This window comes from Pseudophryne corroboree (assembly GCF_028390025.1).
Source record: "Pseudophryne corroboree isolate aPseCor3 chromosome 3 unlocalized genomic scaffold, aPseCor3.hap2 SUPER_3_unloc_10, whole genome shotgun sequence".
NCBI classification, from domain to species: Eukaryota; Metazoa; Chordata; class Amphibia; order Anura; family Myobatrachidae; genus Pseudophryne; species Pseudophryne corroboree.
The window spans coordinates 1,295,219-1,310,352 of record NW_026967494.1 but is presented as its reverse complement, the minus strand read 5'-3'; the positions used below and the strand labels follow the sequence as shown (position 1 = coordinate 1,310,352).

Below are 15,134 nucleotides of genomic sequence, written 5' to 3'. Positions count from 1 at the left end.
AACACAGGCCGCTCCACCTGTATACTATGACAGGATAGGATGCTACCTCTGTATATTATGACAACACAGGCCACTCCCCCTGTATACTATGACAACACAGGCCACCCCCCTGTATACTATGACAGGACAGGATGCTACCCCTGTATATTATGACAACACAGACCACTCCCCTTGTATACTATGACAACACAGGCCACTCCCCCTGAGTACTATGACAGCACAGGATGCTACCCCTGTATATTAGACAACACATGCCACTCCCCCTGTACAATATGACAACACAGGCCACTCCCCCTGTATACTATGACAGCACAGGATGCTACCCCTGTATATTATGACAACACAGGCTGCTCCTCCTGTATACTATGACAACACAGGCCGCTCCCCTTGTACAGCACAATGCCACAGGACACAACACCTGTAATGTCCCGTGTATACAATTATGGTAACGGTGGGGTCTGTGCCACCTGTATTACGGTAACGGAAGGATACGCGCCACCTGTAGTACGGTAACGGCGGGGTCCGCGCCACATGTATGACGGTAACGGCGGGGTCCGCGCCACATGTATTATGGTAACGGCGGGGTCCGCGCCACCTGTATTACGGTAACGGCGGGGTCCGCACCACCTGTATTACGGTAACGGCGGAGTCGTGCCACCTGTATTATGGTAACGGCGGGGTCCACGTCACAGTATTACGGTAATGGCGGGGTCCGTGCCCCCTGTATTACGGTAACGGCGGGGTCCGCGCCACTTGTATTACGGTAACGGCGGGGTCTGCGCCACCTGTATTACGGTAACGGCTGGGCCAGCGCCAACTGTATTATGGTAACGGTGGGGTCTGCACCTCCTGTATTACGGTAACGGCGGGGTCTGCGCCACCTGTATTACGGTAACGGCAGGGTCTGCGCCACCTGTATTACGGTAACGGCGGGGTCTGCGCCTCCTGTATTACTGTAACGGCGGGGTCTGCGCCACCTGTATTACGGTAACGGCAGGGTCTGCGCCACCTGTATTACGGTAACGGCGGGGTCTGCGCCTCCTGTATTACTGTAACGGCGGGGTCTGCGCCACCTGTATTACGGTAACGGCAGGGTCTGCGCCACCTGTATTACGGTAACGGCGGGGTCTGCGCCTCCTGTATTACTGTAACGGCGGGGTCTGCGCCACCTGTATTACGGTAACGGCGGGGTCTGCGCCACCTGTATTACGGTAATAGGACACTAGAGTGTCAGCCACCTGTACAGGGATAATGCAGCACCAGAGGCTGCTCCAGCTGCACTATAACAAGGCACCAGAGGCTGCTCCCCCTGTAGTACAGAACCTGACACCAAAGCTGCTCAGCCTATAGAATAATAATAATAATATCATTACCTGCTGCCAGACACAGCAATGGCTGCTCTCTGCTCCTGCTGCCTTGTGGGAATGATAGAAGGAAGGCGGAGCTCAGACCAGGGGAAAATGGCCGCCGCTCCTGACGTCACTACACGGCCTGGAAACCTATTGCTGCTGCCGGACTGGTCTACAAGAAGATGGCCGCCGGCCTCCTGAACTGAGGACATGTGTGTTAACATTCCTTACAGAGTGCTGGGCTGTGGGCGGGGTGTAGTAGTGGAGGACCCAGTAACCAGTAAGCAGCCTTTGCCAATCATGCCCTACTTCCTGCCTGTGCGTTCCACCTTACTTCCGGACTGTGCGGTCCACATGCAGGAAGTGAGTTTTCATCGACTGCTGCAGCCTCCCAGTGTCCGTGGAGATCAGGTAATGACGTCTTACTATACAGGGGGAGCAGCATGTGGTGTCCTGATATTATTATTATACAGGGGGAGCGGACTGTGGTGTCCTGTTATTATTATTACAAGGAGGAGCAGCCTGTGGTGTCCTGTTATTATTACACAGGAGGAGCAGCCTGTGGTGTCCAGTTATTTTTATACAGGGGGAGCAGCCTGTGGTGTCCAGTTATTATTACTATACAGGGGGAGCAGCCTGTGGTGTCCTATTATTACTATACAGGGGGAGCAGCCTGTGGTGTCCTGTTGTTATTATTATACAGGGGGAGCAGCCTCTAGTGTCCTGTTATTATTATTATACAGGGGGAGCAACCTGTGGTGTCCTGTAGTTGTTGTTGTTATTATTATTATTATTATTATTAATATTATAATAATAATACAGGTTTAGCAGCCTGTGGTGTCCTGTTGTTGTTATTATTATTATTATTATTATTATAATACAAGGGGAGCAGCTTGTGGTGTCCTGTAATTATTATTATTATTATTATTATTATTATTATTATTATACAGGGGGAGCAGCCTGTAGTTTCCTGTTATTATTATTATACAGGAGGAGCAGCCAGTGGTGTCCTGTTATTATTATTATTATACAGGGGGAGCAACCTGTGGTGTCCTGTTATTATTATTCAGGGGGGTAGCCTGTGGTGTCCTCTTATTATTATTATTATTATTATTATTATTATTATTATTATTATACAGGGGAAGCAGCCTGTGGTGTCCTGTTATTATTATACAGGGGGAGTAGCCTGTGGTGTAATTTTATTATTATTATTATACAGGGGTGCAGCCTGTGGTGTCTTGTTGTTATTTTTATACAGGAGAAGCAGCCTGTGGTGTCCTGTTATTATTATTATTTTCACATATGTCCTAGAGGATGCTGGAGACTCCGTAAGGACCATGAGGTATAGACGGGATCCGCAGGAGACATGGGTACACTATTAAGACTTTGAATGGGTGTGAACTGGCTCCTCCCTCTATGCCCCTCCTCCAGACCTCAGTTAGATTCTGTGCCCAGGAGAGACTGGACACACACTAGGGGAGCTCTACTGAGTTTCTTTGGAAAGACTTTATGTTAGGCTTTTTTATTTTCAGGGAGACCTGCTGGCTACAGGATCCCTGCATCGTGGGAGTGAGGGGAGAGAAGTCAGACCTACTTATTCTTAGTTCAAGGGCTCTGCTTCTTAGGCTACTGGACACCATTAGCTCCAGAGGGTTCGATCACTTGGTGCGCCTAGCTTAGGGTTGGGCAACATACGGCCCGCGGGCTGGATGCGGCCCGCAAACCGATCCTGCCCGGCCCGCTACCTCCTACCAGCGCGCAATCACAAGTGGCTTGACAGGCTGAGCTGTTTATGATTGCGCTGCAGCACCTCCAAAGCTGCTGCCGGCGCCGCTGAGGAAATCCTGGGCGCGGGTCTCGCGGTCGTGTCACGTGATGTCTCACGTCAGCCGGTCTGCTGACAGATGTATTTAATTTTTTTACAGAGGACGGGAGCTCAGCCAGGTTGTGTCTGCCGCGGTTGAGGCTGCTGCGTAGTCCTAACGTGAGAGTGGGAGACTGGCTGCTGGGCTGGCTGCCTGTAGCTCCTGCAGCTCCTCAGGTAGTTCCCGCATGGGGTTTTAATGGAGCCGGACGAGGTGCAAGGGTAGTGCCAAAGGAGAACAGGCTGAACCAGTGACTGGCTGTCTCCGGTGCTCTCACTGACTGCAGTATTAGTCAGTTCTGTGCCTCACAAATCGGGGAGACTCGGTCAACGGGTAGGGGAGAGGGGAGGTAATTTATAATAAATTAAGATGGCTGGGTGTGGCACATACTGCCCCTATCATGCTGCTAATATTATCAATAACAGCATAATACTGGGTGATGTCTTTGTTTTCAGCACTGTTTTGTTTTCTTTGGGGACTTTTTTAATACTGGCTTATAGTGGTGTTTATACATTGTATGTTTATTTGTGCCTGCGGGGAAAGGGGGGGGAGCGCCCTCCGATATTCATTAGAAACTGTTCGGTGTCCCCCCAGCTTAAATAATTGCCCACCCCTGGCCTAGCTGCTTGTTCCCGGAGCCGCGCCGTCACCCCCCTCAGAAGACAGAAGACAGAAGTCGGGTGAGTATGAGAAGAACAGAAGACATCAGACGGCAGAAGACTTCAGTAACGGAAGTAAGTACAGCGATAGCGCTGCGCTCCATTGCTCCCACACACCAACGGCACTCACAGGGTGCAGGGCGCTGGGGGGGAGCGCCCTGGGCAGCAGTTACTGAGGGTCTTTTCACTGGCAAGAGTCGGTGCCCGGGCACCGTGTACGATACCCCCACCAGTATAAAGCTCCCACACACCAACGGCTTTACAAGGGTGCAGGGCGCAGGGGGGGCGTCCTGGGCAGCAATATCCTCTCCATTAAGCCTGGTTAAACACGTATACAGTGCATAGGCACTGCATACGTACCCCTGCCAGCATAAAAAGCTAAAATATTAGCGGGGCTGAAGCGCGCCGAGAATCATTGTGTTTTGCATATATGTCTGTGTTTTCCCTGTCAGATATACCCACTATAGCTTTTTAGTCCACATGTGTCAACATGTATGAGTGCTAGGTCGCAAACAGCTATGGGATTCTCTCTGTCGGCATCGCCGACTCCTGTTGATACTTGATTCAGTAGATGAAGTGTCAACAGGTTAGTAATTGTATACTTTTCAAAGTAAACACTGTAGGGGAGACACAGTAGTATGTGGGTGTAGGGGAGACACAGTAGTATGTGGGTGTAGGGGAGACACAGTAGTATGTGGGTGTAGGGGAGACACAGTAGTATGTGGGTGTAGGGGAGATACAGTAGTATGTGGGTGTAGGGGAGAAACAGTAGTATGTGGGTGTAGGGAGACACAGTAGTATGTGGGTGTAGGGGAGACACAGTAGTATGTGGGTGTAGGGGAGACACAGTAGTATGTGGGTGTAGGGGAGACACAGTAGTATGTGGGTGTAGGGGAGACACAGTAGTATGTGGGTGTAGGGGAGATACAGTAGTATGTGGGTGTAGGGGAGAAACAGTAGTATGTGGGTGTAGGGGAGACACAGTAGTATGTGGGTGTAGGGGAGACACAGTAGTATGTGGGTGTAGGGGAGACACAGTAGTATGTGGGTGTAGGGGAGACACAGTAGTAGGTGGGTGTAGGGGAGACACAGTAGTATGTGGGTGACCCTGTCGGCACCAACTGGTATTACCGGGTGAAAATTAACATGCTGTAACTAACCTGTATATATATATATATTTATATGTATATGGTACTGTTCCATGGGCCTGTAGCTCGAGCACAGACATGAATATATTTGTGGGGGAGTGTGCTTAAAATTATTTATGTATACTTCCCTCGTACCCCTCGGGGTCACAAGAATGTTATTTTGCCTGGTTCCTACTCCCTGCTGTCAACGATTGCTAGGTTTTCTGTCGACCATAAGGTTTCCTGTTAGATCCACAACTGGGGCATTCAGTACATGGTCATACACATTCAGAACACGTCACTAGGGACCCGGACAATCCGCTTATATGTATGGCGTGTGTGTATGTATGTATGTATGTATGTATATATATATATATATATATATATATATATATGTAGGATATGTGTATTACAATATGTATATTCATATTATGATTTCTAATGAATGCTGAAGTAATAGTATTCCTTCTCATGTGCTGGTCGCTCTGTTGATAAAGCTCTAGGTCGGCCGTGACGAGTTGGTCTCAGATCCTCACAAGGAGTCCGAATGTTTATTCTTTTTCCCGCCACGGATAGAATACTGTAAAGGTCAACTCCTGGTCTGCACGGGGCCCTGTCACAAAGGATCGTACGCAGGAAGCTAAGTGATATTTTATTCTATGCTTTGGAGTTATTTGCATTACATGCGCATGGAGGAGTGTTTATATTCGGAAAGACATCCCATAGAATTACCCTATAGAGAGAGGGGATGTGTCTTATGTTGATTCTTCTCTATAACATGGCGGCAGGCTGCCGTGCGACTGCAGGAGGTGTGGCCGGGGGAATGCTGAGGCTGACTCCGAGAGATACTGCAGTGTTTCCCTGGGACGGTGTACCGCTGTTTGGGGAGGCCTCAGTCAATCTCGGCGGATACCACTGGTAAGTCTAACTTCGTGAGTTAGATTCTCTCACAACGGTTGGTGACGCATTCTGCTGTGGGATGCAGTCATTTCAACCGGTTCGATACCGTTCTTTTTTCCCTTTCTGTGCAGATTGTGGAAGGTGAAAAGTAAGAGTTCTGCAGCCGTGTTAGGTTCGCAGAAGCGGATGTCGTTTTCTGTTTCTACCACATCCACCGCAGGTTGCTGGGTCTATCTGGCTGGAGGCCACTCCGGTGGGAACTCGTCTACTACTCTTCAGTCAGTCCGGGAATGGACTCGGACATACTGGCGTTTACAGATGGTTTCCCTCACTGATTTTTCAAATAGATCTTGACGTTTCCCCTCTGGAAGGGGAGGTAGTACGCGACACCATACCAGAGTTGCTTCAAGGTCAGGGCATTGTCCTGCAATCCCTGGTAAAAAAAAAAAGGGGAAAACAGAGATTTCTCCTTACGAAGTTGAACTACAGGATGGAATCTCTCAGGCCAGGGAGCTCCAGCACGTAAAGGTAGAAAGGGGTTAAATGCATTGTTCTCCGCATTCAGCTTACCTGGGTTGATATCCAGGACTGTCTTTGCCATTTCACCGGAGTGGTGGCAGTAGGATGGTATTCTTTCACTAGTCAGAGCCATTGTTATTCTGTACTGGGACACTCTCCTGATTAAGGCGAGGTCAAGACACAAGTGCAAATCGTTGTTCCTCTCTGACTGTTTTTCAACACAGCGGAAGGCTGTTGTTCCCAACGACGTAGACGTCGGAGGTGGGTATCAGAGTAGATACTGAACGGTTGAGGTTCTGTGTGTTCCTGTGGAAAGAGGTCTGAGGATCCGGAGTCAGATCAGATTTGCAGTGACAATACATCAATATGTTTCGTTGATGAAGAAGATGGGTGCGGCCTAAGAGGCCTTTTCGGTGAGCAGGTCAAATGCCAGAGTGGAATTTACGGGGCCAGTTGGAAATGTGGTCCGAATCTCACCTGCACATGCGCCAGAATATAAGCCTAATGGCCAGGATATCGCTCCTGGGGTGTCTGCTCAGTTCTCACCTCCTAGAGAGACGAAGGTTCGGAATCCAGGATAAGATCCTGGTGTTCATGCATGCAGATCTCCGAGACTGGGGAGCAGTCCTTGCAAGGGAAGTATTTCCAGAGGAAAAGGTCAAGCTGGGAAGTTTGTCTGCAATAAGCTTTCTTGAATTAAGAGCTATTTTCAATGAACATATGCTTCGTGATCTGCACGTGTTAATTCTGTCGGACGACTTGACAGCAGTGGTGTAAGTAAGCCGCTAGGGCGGAACAAGGAGCAAAGCGGCAATGGCAGATGCCGTAAAAGTTTTCTGCTGGGTGGAAAGACTGGTAAACACTATGGCCCTCATTCCGAGTTGTTCGCTCGTTCTTTTTCATCGAATCGCAGTGAAAATCCGCTTAGTACGCATGCGCAATATTCGCACTGCGACTGCGCCAAGTAATTTAACAATGAAGATAGTATTTTTACTCACGCCTTTTTCATCGCTCCGGCGATCGTAGTGTGATTGACAGGAAATGGGTGTTACTGGGCGGAAACACAGCGTTTTAGGGGCGTGTGGATGAAAACGCTACCGTTTCCGGAAAAAACGCAGGAGTGGCCGGAGAAACGGGGGAGTGTCTGAGCGAACGCTGGGAGTGTTTATGACGTCAAACCAGGAACGACAAGCACTGAACTGATCGCACAGGCAGAGTAAGTCTGAAGCTACTCTAAAACTGCTAAGTAGTTTGTGATCGCAATATTTCGAATACATCGGTCGCACTTTTAAGATGCTAAGATACACTCCCAGTAGGCGTAGGCTTAGCGTGTGTAACTCTGCTACATTCGCATTGCGACCGATCAACTCGGAATGAGGGCCTATATTAGCAGTCTTCGTTCCGGATGTGAACGACTGAGAAATAGTTTCCTCTGCAGACGCGATCTCCATCTGGGAGAAATACTGTCGTCATCGAGAAGTTTCGCTGAAGCGACAAGTCCTTGAGGAGTGCCTCAATTGGACATGTTGGCGTCTCGCCTCAACGAGAGATCTCAGGGATATTGTTTCAAGTCATGGGACACTCAAGCTATAGCAGTGGACGTCCTCGGGACACCTTGGATGTTTTCAGTCAGTCTGTGTGTCCCCTCCGTTTTCACTCTTCTGAAGGTGATAAATGTAAGAAGAACAAAGGTTCAGGCGATCCTCATTGTTCCGGTCTAAACAAGGAGGGCTTGGTATCCAGTTCTTCAAGATTTACTCATAGAAGATCCCTGGCCTCTTCCTCTACGTGAGGAACTGTTACAGCAAGATCCGGGCATGTATCAAGACTTACCGCGGCTGCGTTTGACGGAGTGGCGGTTGAACGCCATATCCTTAGCCAGAAAGGGTATTCCCAGTGAAGTCGATTCCACTCTTCTTCAGGCTAGAAAAGAAGTAACGGGAAAGTCTTACCACCGTGTTTGGAGAAAATATGTGTCTTGGTATGAATCCAAGAAGGCTACTACGGAAGCTTCAGCTGGGTCATTCTTCTCCATTCTTTGCAAGCAGGTGTGGGTGCAGGCCTAAAGTTAGGCTTCATTCAAGTGCGGTTTTGGCCTTATAAATTTTCTTTCAAGAAAGAATTGGCGACCTTTCCGGAAGTTTGGACCTTCGTGGAAGGAGTACTGCACATCCAACCTCCATTTGTGCCCCCATTGGCACCGTGGGACCTTGACGTGGTGTTGCATTTTCTTGTGTCACAATGATTGGAACCATTATGAAAGGTTGTGTTAAAATTTCTCTCTTGGAGAGTGGTCATGCTTTTGGCTTTGGCGTCCGCAAGGCGGGTGTCAGAAGTAGCGGCTGGGTCTCACAAGAGCCCCTGTTTGATCTTCCAGGTGGATAGAGCGGAATTGAGAACTCGGATAATAGTTCTGCCAAAAGTGGTTTCGGTGTTTCGCAGAAACCAGCCTATTTGATGACTGTGGTTACTTAAGCATTGGCTGATTCAAGGTCTCTCGATGTAGCCAGGGCTTTGAATATTTATGTCGCCAATTTGGCTCAGATTGGGGAAACAGAGGATCTGTTTGTCCGGTATGCTCCTAGCGTGATTGGGGCGCCTGCGTCTCTGCAGTCGGTTACACACTAGATCTGTGATCCGATTCGGCGTGCTCGTTCTACGGCTGGATTGCCATTACCGAATTCGGTGGTGACCCATTCTACTAGGAAGGTGGGCTCTTCTTGGGCGGATGCCCGAGGAGTCTTGGCGGTTCAACTTTGCCGAGCGGATACTTGGTCGGGTTCAAACACTTTTGCTAAGCTCTACAAGTTTGATACCCTGGCTGATGGGGACCTCATGTTTGCTCAATCGGTGCTGCAGAGTCGTCCGCACTCTCCCGCTCGGTCTGGAGCTTTGGTATAAACCCCATGGTCCTTACGGAGTCCCCAGCATCCTCTAGGACGTATGAGAAAATAGGATTTTTATACCTACCGGTAAATCCTTTTCTCTTAGTCTGTAGAGGATGCTGGGCGCCCGTCCCAGTGCGTACTGTCTCTGCAGTTATTGGTTATGGTTACACTCTTGTGGTGTTTCTTTTCTGTCAGGCTGTTGCTGACGTTGTGCATGCCATGGCATGCGGTGTCTTATTATTGGTTGTGTTGACACACTGGTTGTGTTACATATTCTCGCAGCATGTGGCTGTGTATTTTTCATGCCGTTGGCTGGTGTTCTATTGAATGCCACGTTCTGCGGTATGTTCATGGTGTGAGCTGGTATGACACTCACCGTGTTTAAACAATAAATTCTTTCCTCGAAATGTCCGTCTCCCTGGTCACAGTTCTCTAACTGGAGTCTGGAGGAGGGGCATAGAGGGAGGAGCCAGTTCACACACATTCAAAGTCTTATAGTGTGCCCATGTCTCCTGTGGCTCCCGTCTATACCCCATGGTCCTTACGGAGTCCCCAACATCCTCTACGGACTAAGAGAAAAGCATTTACCGGTAGGTATTAAAATCCTATTACTATTATTATTATTATTATAATACAGGGGGAGCAGACTGTGGTGTCCTGTTATTATTATTATTATTATACAGGATGAGCAGTCTGTAGTGTCCTGTTTTAGTTGTTGTTATTTATTATACAGATGGAGCAGCCTGTGGTGTCCTGTTGTTGTTATTATTATTATTATTATTATTATTATTATACAGGGTGAGCAGCCTGTGGTGTCCTGTTATTATTATACAGATGGAGCAGCCTGTGGTGTCCTGTTGTTGTTATTATTATTATTATTATTATTATTACTATACAGGGTGAGCAGCCTGTGGTGTCCTGTTGTTGTTGTTGTTGTTGTTATTATTATTATTATACAGGGTGAGCAGCCTGTGGTGTCCTGTTATTATTATTATTATTATTATTATACAGGGTGAGCAGCCTGTGGTGTCCTGTTATTAGTATTATTATTATTATTATTATACAGGGTGAGCAGCCTGTGGTGTCCTGTTATTATTATTATTATACAGGGGGAGCAGCCTGTGGTGTCCTGTTATTATTATACAGGGTGAGCAGCCTGTGGTGTCCTGTTATTATTATTATACAGGGTGAGCAGCCTGTGGTGTCCTGTTATTATTACACAGGGTGAGCAGCCTGTGGTGTCCTGTTATTATTATACAGGGTGAGCAGCCTGTGGTGTCCTGTTATTATTATACAGGGTGAGCAGCCTGTGGTGTCCTGTTATTATTATACAGGGTGAGCAGCCTGTGGTGTCCTGTTATTATTATACAGGGGGAGCAGCCTGTGGTGTCCTGTTATTATTATACAGGGTGAGCAGCCTGTGGTGTCCTGTAATTATTATTATTATTATTATTATTATTATACAGGGTGAGCAGCCTGTGGTGTCCTGTTATTATTATACAGGGGGAGCAGCCTGTGGTGTCCTGTTATTATAGTGTTCCTTCTAGGCTGTCTCAGCAGGGTGCTGCCCCCTGCCCTGTCTCGGTGCACCCTGCAGGACCATAAATCGCCCCCTTGTATACAGAATGCAGCAGGCAGAGTGCAGGTTACAATGTTGTCGTCTACTCCTTGCCCACCTCTGATATTGGAACACAATTTCTATCCTTAGAGAACTGGATGGCAGAGGAGTCACTGTAACTAACACAGCACTCTGATAAAGAGGAAAAGAACAGGGTAAGCAGTGAGCATGTACTGCTTACAGTATTTCCCCAGTAGAACAGACTTATTTTATTCCTATATATTTTAACCCATTGTATAACTTTTCTGATTTATAACACATAGAAGACTAGACATATACAGTATGTTTCTCAGTATAGATGTTAGGTGTCTTATATGTATGTATGTATGGGTATATGATTTACTAAAGGCAAAATGTATGTACAAAAACTATAAACAAGGCCCTCATTCCGAGTTGTTCGCTCGCAAGGCGATTTCAGCAGAGTTACACACGCTAAGCCGCCGCCTACTGGGAGTGAATCTAAACTTCTTAAATGTGCGACCGATGTATGCGCAATATTGCGATCAAAACCGAGTTAGCAGTTTTAGAGTAACTCCAGACTTACTCTGCCTGTGCGATCAATTCAGTGCTTTTCGGTCCCGGCTGACGTCATAAACACACCCAGCGTTCGCCCAAGCACTCCCACCGTTTCTCCGGACACGCCTGCGTTTTTTCCGGAAACGGTAGCGTTTCCAGCCACACGCCCCTAAAACGCCGTACATCCGCCCAGTAACACCCATTTCCTGTCAATCACAATGCGATCGCCGGAGCGATGAAAAAGCCGTGAGTAAAAATACTTTCTTCGTAGTAAAGTTACTTGGCGCATGCGCTGTGCGAACATTACGCATGCGCACTAAGAGAATTCTCACTGCGATGCGATGAAAAATACCGAGCGAACAACTCGGAATGAGGGCCCATATACGCTATGCTTTGTGTGCAAAGTGTCACATCAAAAATGTGCCCTTCAAGATAAAAATGTGCCCTTCAAGATAAAAATGTGCCCTCTTCACTGCTCAGCACCCTGCCCTAAAAATATCCTAGAGTGAACACTATATTATAATACAGGGGGAGTAGCCTGTGGTGTCCTATTATTATTATTATTATTATTATTATTATACAGGAGGAGCAACCTGTGGTGTCCTATTATTATTATTATTATACAGGAGGAGCAACCTTTGTTGTCCTATTATTAATATTATAAAGAACGAGTAGCTAGTGTTATTTTTATACTGGGGTGCAGCCTTTAGTGTCGTTGTTATTATTATTGTTATTAATTTTATTATATGTAATTGTGGGGATTGAAAATATTGCTCAAATTCTAGGATATATTAAAGCAAGGCCCATAATATCCCTGGCATGTGTAACAGGTGATAATTGGAGCAGTATGAAGCAAATGTATATCACACTCCTTGTAGTGTCACTGTGACATCACTTATACCTATAGTAATAATACAGGGACATGACTGGGGAGGTGAGAAGGTCTGGGATAGTCGCTCTGACGTCACATATATATATATAAATATATATATATATATAGAAATAATACAAGAACATGACTGGGGAGGTTAGGGGGTCCGGGATAGTCACTCTGATGTCACTTATTGTCACGAACCGGTCTCTCACCTTTGCGGGTTCTGGGGTTCATCCGTTGCCAGTGCGGTTGCTCGTGGTGCTGTGTGCCCGTGTGGGGACGCGGCGTGATCAATGGCACAGGTAATGCAGAGTCTGGGAACTGTGAGTGCGGGGACCAAATGGCCTAAGGCACTGCGGTGTGTCTGCTGTATAGGAGGTGGCCATGTTGGAGACCAAATAGGTAATACAGAGCACTTGTGAAAACACCTGTGGGCAGGTGTAAGCCAATCCCGTGCTTGTGCTGCCTTTAAGTAGGCTGGGATTATGTTACTCTGGGCCAGTGCTTTGTTGTATCAACGCTGTGCTCTAGCTCTGAGCTCTCTCCGTGCATTCCTGTGTGATTCCAGTGGTCCAGATATCGCCTCCGTTCCCAGAGGTCCGTCTGCAGCCTTCACTGCTGAAAGATCCACCGGCTCTCCGCTGTGCTGTCAGTTAATTGCACTCCTATTGGAAATAGTTGGATTCCCAGTGTCCTGCATGAGGTTACCTTGTCAGTCTGCCTATCATTCAAAGTCTGGAGGATTTCGTTTCTCTCAGCTGTTCGTTTGTTCAACTCTGCATTTAACCCATTCATCACCTTGTCTTCTACTACAGTTTCACAGTGATCTCCGGAACCCGCAAGTAACCCAATTCAGTACTTTTTATTTGCTATGTTGTCATTACAAGGATAATTCATCACAGTCTCTCAGTTAACCCTCAAAACTCCATTGCAAATTCTTACAGTTAATTCACCATGTCTGCATTAACCAGTTAAACACAATCTGCAGTTCTGCATCAAAGCTTGTTTATATTTGGACAATCCAACATTTATTCATCAGCTTGTTTTGCATATGTTTCCATGAACATTTCTTTTATTTATTTTTGAGTTTTCTCTTGCATATTATTCCTGCAATACTTCAGTATAATATGATGATTAACAACTTGTCAGTTAACTCTTTACTGAATTGTTATTTTGAATAAATATATGAATCAGAACTTTCTTCGTCCTCCCTGCTTTCTTCATACCCCAGCACCTACACCTGTGGTTGGTTCCGGGTTAACGGATTCACAAAACACCCGGGCCTGACAGTAAGCACTGGCCACATGGATCCGTCAAGTGACCAATTTGCAGGAGGCGGTGCTACGTCAGATATCCTTTCCCGTCTGGAAAACCAGGAGTCTATACAGACACAAATAGTGCAGTTTATGCAAACTATGGCAGACCGTTTAGAGACTCTCCATACGGCTATTAAAACGTCCCAAGTCCAGATTCCAACCCCGGATGTCCCAGTTACCACTACAGCTTCTCCTGTGATGCTGCCTAGGTCCCACTTGCAGTTACCCTCTCCGAGTAAGTTTGACGGAACTCCAAAACTTTGCAGAGGATTCCTGAATCAATGCGAGATCCAGTTCGAACTGATGTCCGACAGTTTCCCATCAGCTCGTTCTAAGGTCGCATATATTATTGCCCTCCTCTCCGGTCAGGCTCTGGAGTGGGCATCACCATTATGGGAGAGAGGTGATCCTATCCTCTCTAATTACAAAGAGTTCGTATCTTCCTTCCGGAGAATCTTTGACGAACCAGGCAGGACCACCTCAGCATCCTTGGAGATTCTCCGTCTACGTCAAGGTTTACGTCCTGTCAGTCAATATATTATTCAGTTTCGCACGTTGTCTTCAGAGTTAAACTGGAATGAGGAGGCCCTGATCGCCGCGTTTTGGAATGGACTTTCAGAGAGAATCAAGGATGATTTAATTATCCGGGATGTGCCAACTAAACTGGATGAATTGATTTCTCTCTGTAACAAACTTGATCTACGTTACAGGGAGCGATGTTTAGAGAAATCCAGGGCAGAGCGATCCAGTCCACGTGATCATCCTAGACCTCGACAAGATTCTCCATCACAGTCTCCAGTAATGACTGAAGAACCTATGCAGATTGGGCGCTCTCGCCTCACAGAGGAGGAACGACTTCGTCGTCGACAGGGTAACCTCTGCATGTACTGTGGGTCCTCCGAACATTTAGTTAAATTCTGCAAACTCCGACCGGGAAACTCTCGCCTCCTAGCTTATTCAAGAGAGGTTAAGCTAGGAGTTACTTTAGAATCACGTTCTGGGAAAGAGCCAACCTTGTCTATTCAATTAGAAGTTCCAAGTTCTACAGTGAAAGTTTCAGCCCTCCTAGATTCCGGGGCAGCCAAGAACTTCATCTCCTCAGCCTTTGTCATACGGTCTAAAGTTCAAACCATGCCCCTGGAAGCAGCAGTTGCTGTTACAGCAGTGGATGGAAGTCGAATTCCAGATGGTATAATTACTCATCGAACCGTATGTCTCAAGATGAAAGTTGGTGAGCTCCATTCCGAATACCTCTCCTTCTACGTGATTCCCAAAGCCTCTCAAGATGTGATACTTGGTTTACCTTGGCTGCAGAAACATAATCCTCAACTTAATTGGCAAACCATGGAAGTCCTTTCATGGGGTAAATCTTGTACTAAGGACTGTGTAGCTACAATTGTACCTCTTCGGTCAATTAGCCTTTCCGATCTACCTCCGGTGTATCAATCCCTTGCGGATGTTTCCAGTAAGCAAGCAGCAGACTCTCTACCTCCTCATCGTGAA

At 47.1% G+C, this 15,134-nt stretch overlaps 1 protein-coding gene across 1 annotated transcript in view; it reads left to right on the top strand.

Annotated features, from left to right (window-relative positions):
* Positions 1-1,660: 1,660 nt before the first annotated feature.
* Positions 1,661-15,134, top strand: part of LOC134983214 (oocyte zinc finger protein XlCOF6-like) — a 126,524-nt gene continuing 113,050 nt past the window's right edge. Inside the window, exons 1-2 of the mRNA XM_063948953.1 lie at positions 1,661-1,760; positions 11,016-11,080. The gene's annotated coding sequence lies outside the window, so the exon portion shown is untranslated. The remainder of the gene's footprint in view (positions 1,761-11,015; positions 11,081-15,134) is intronic.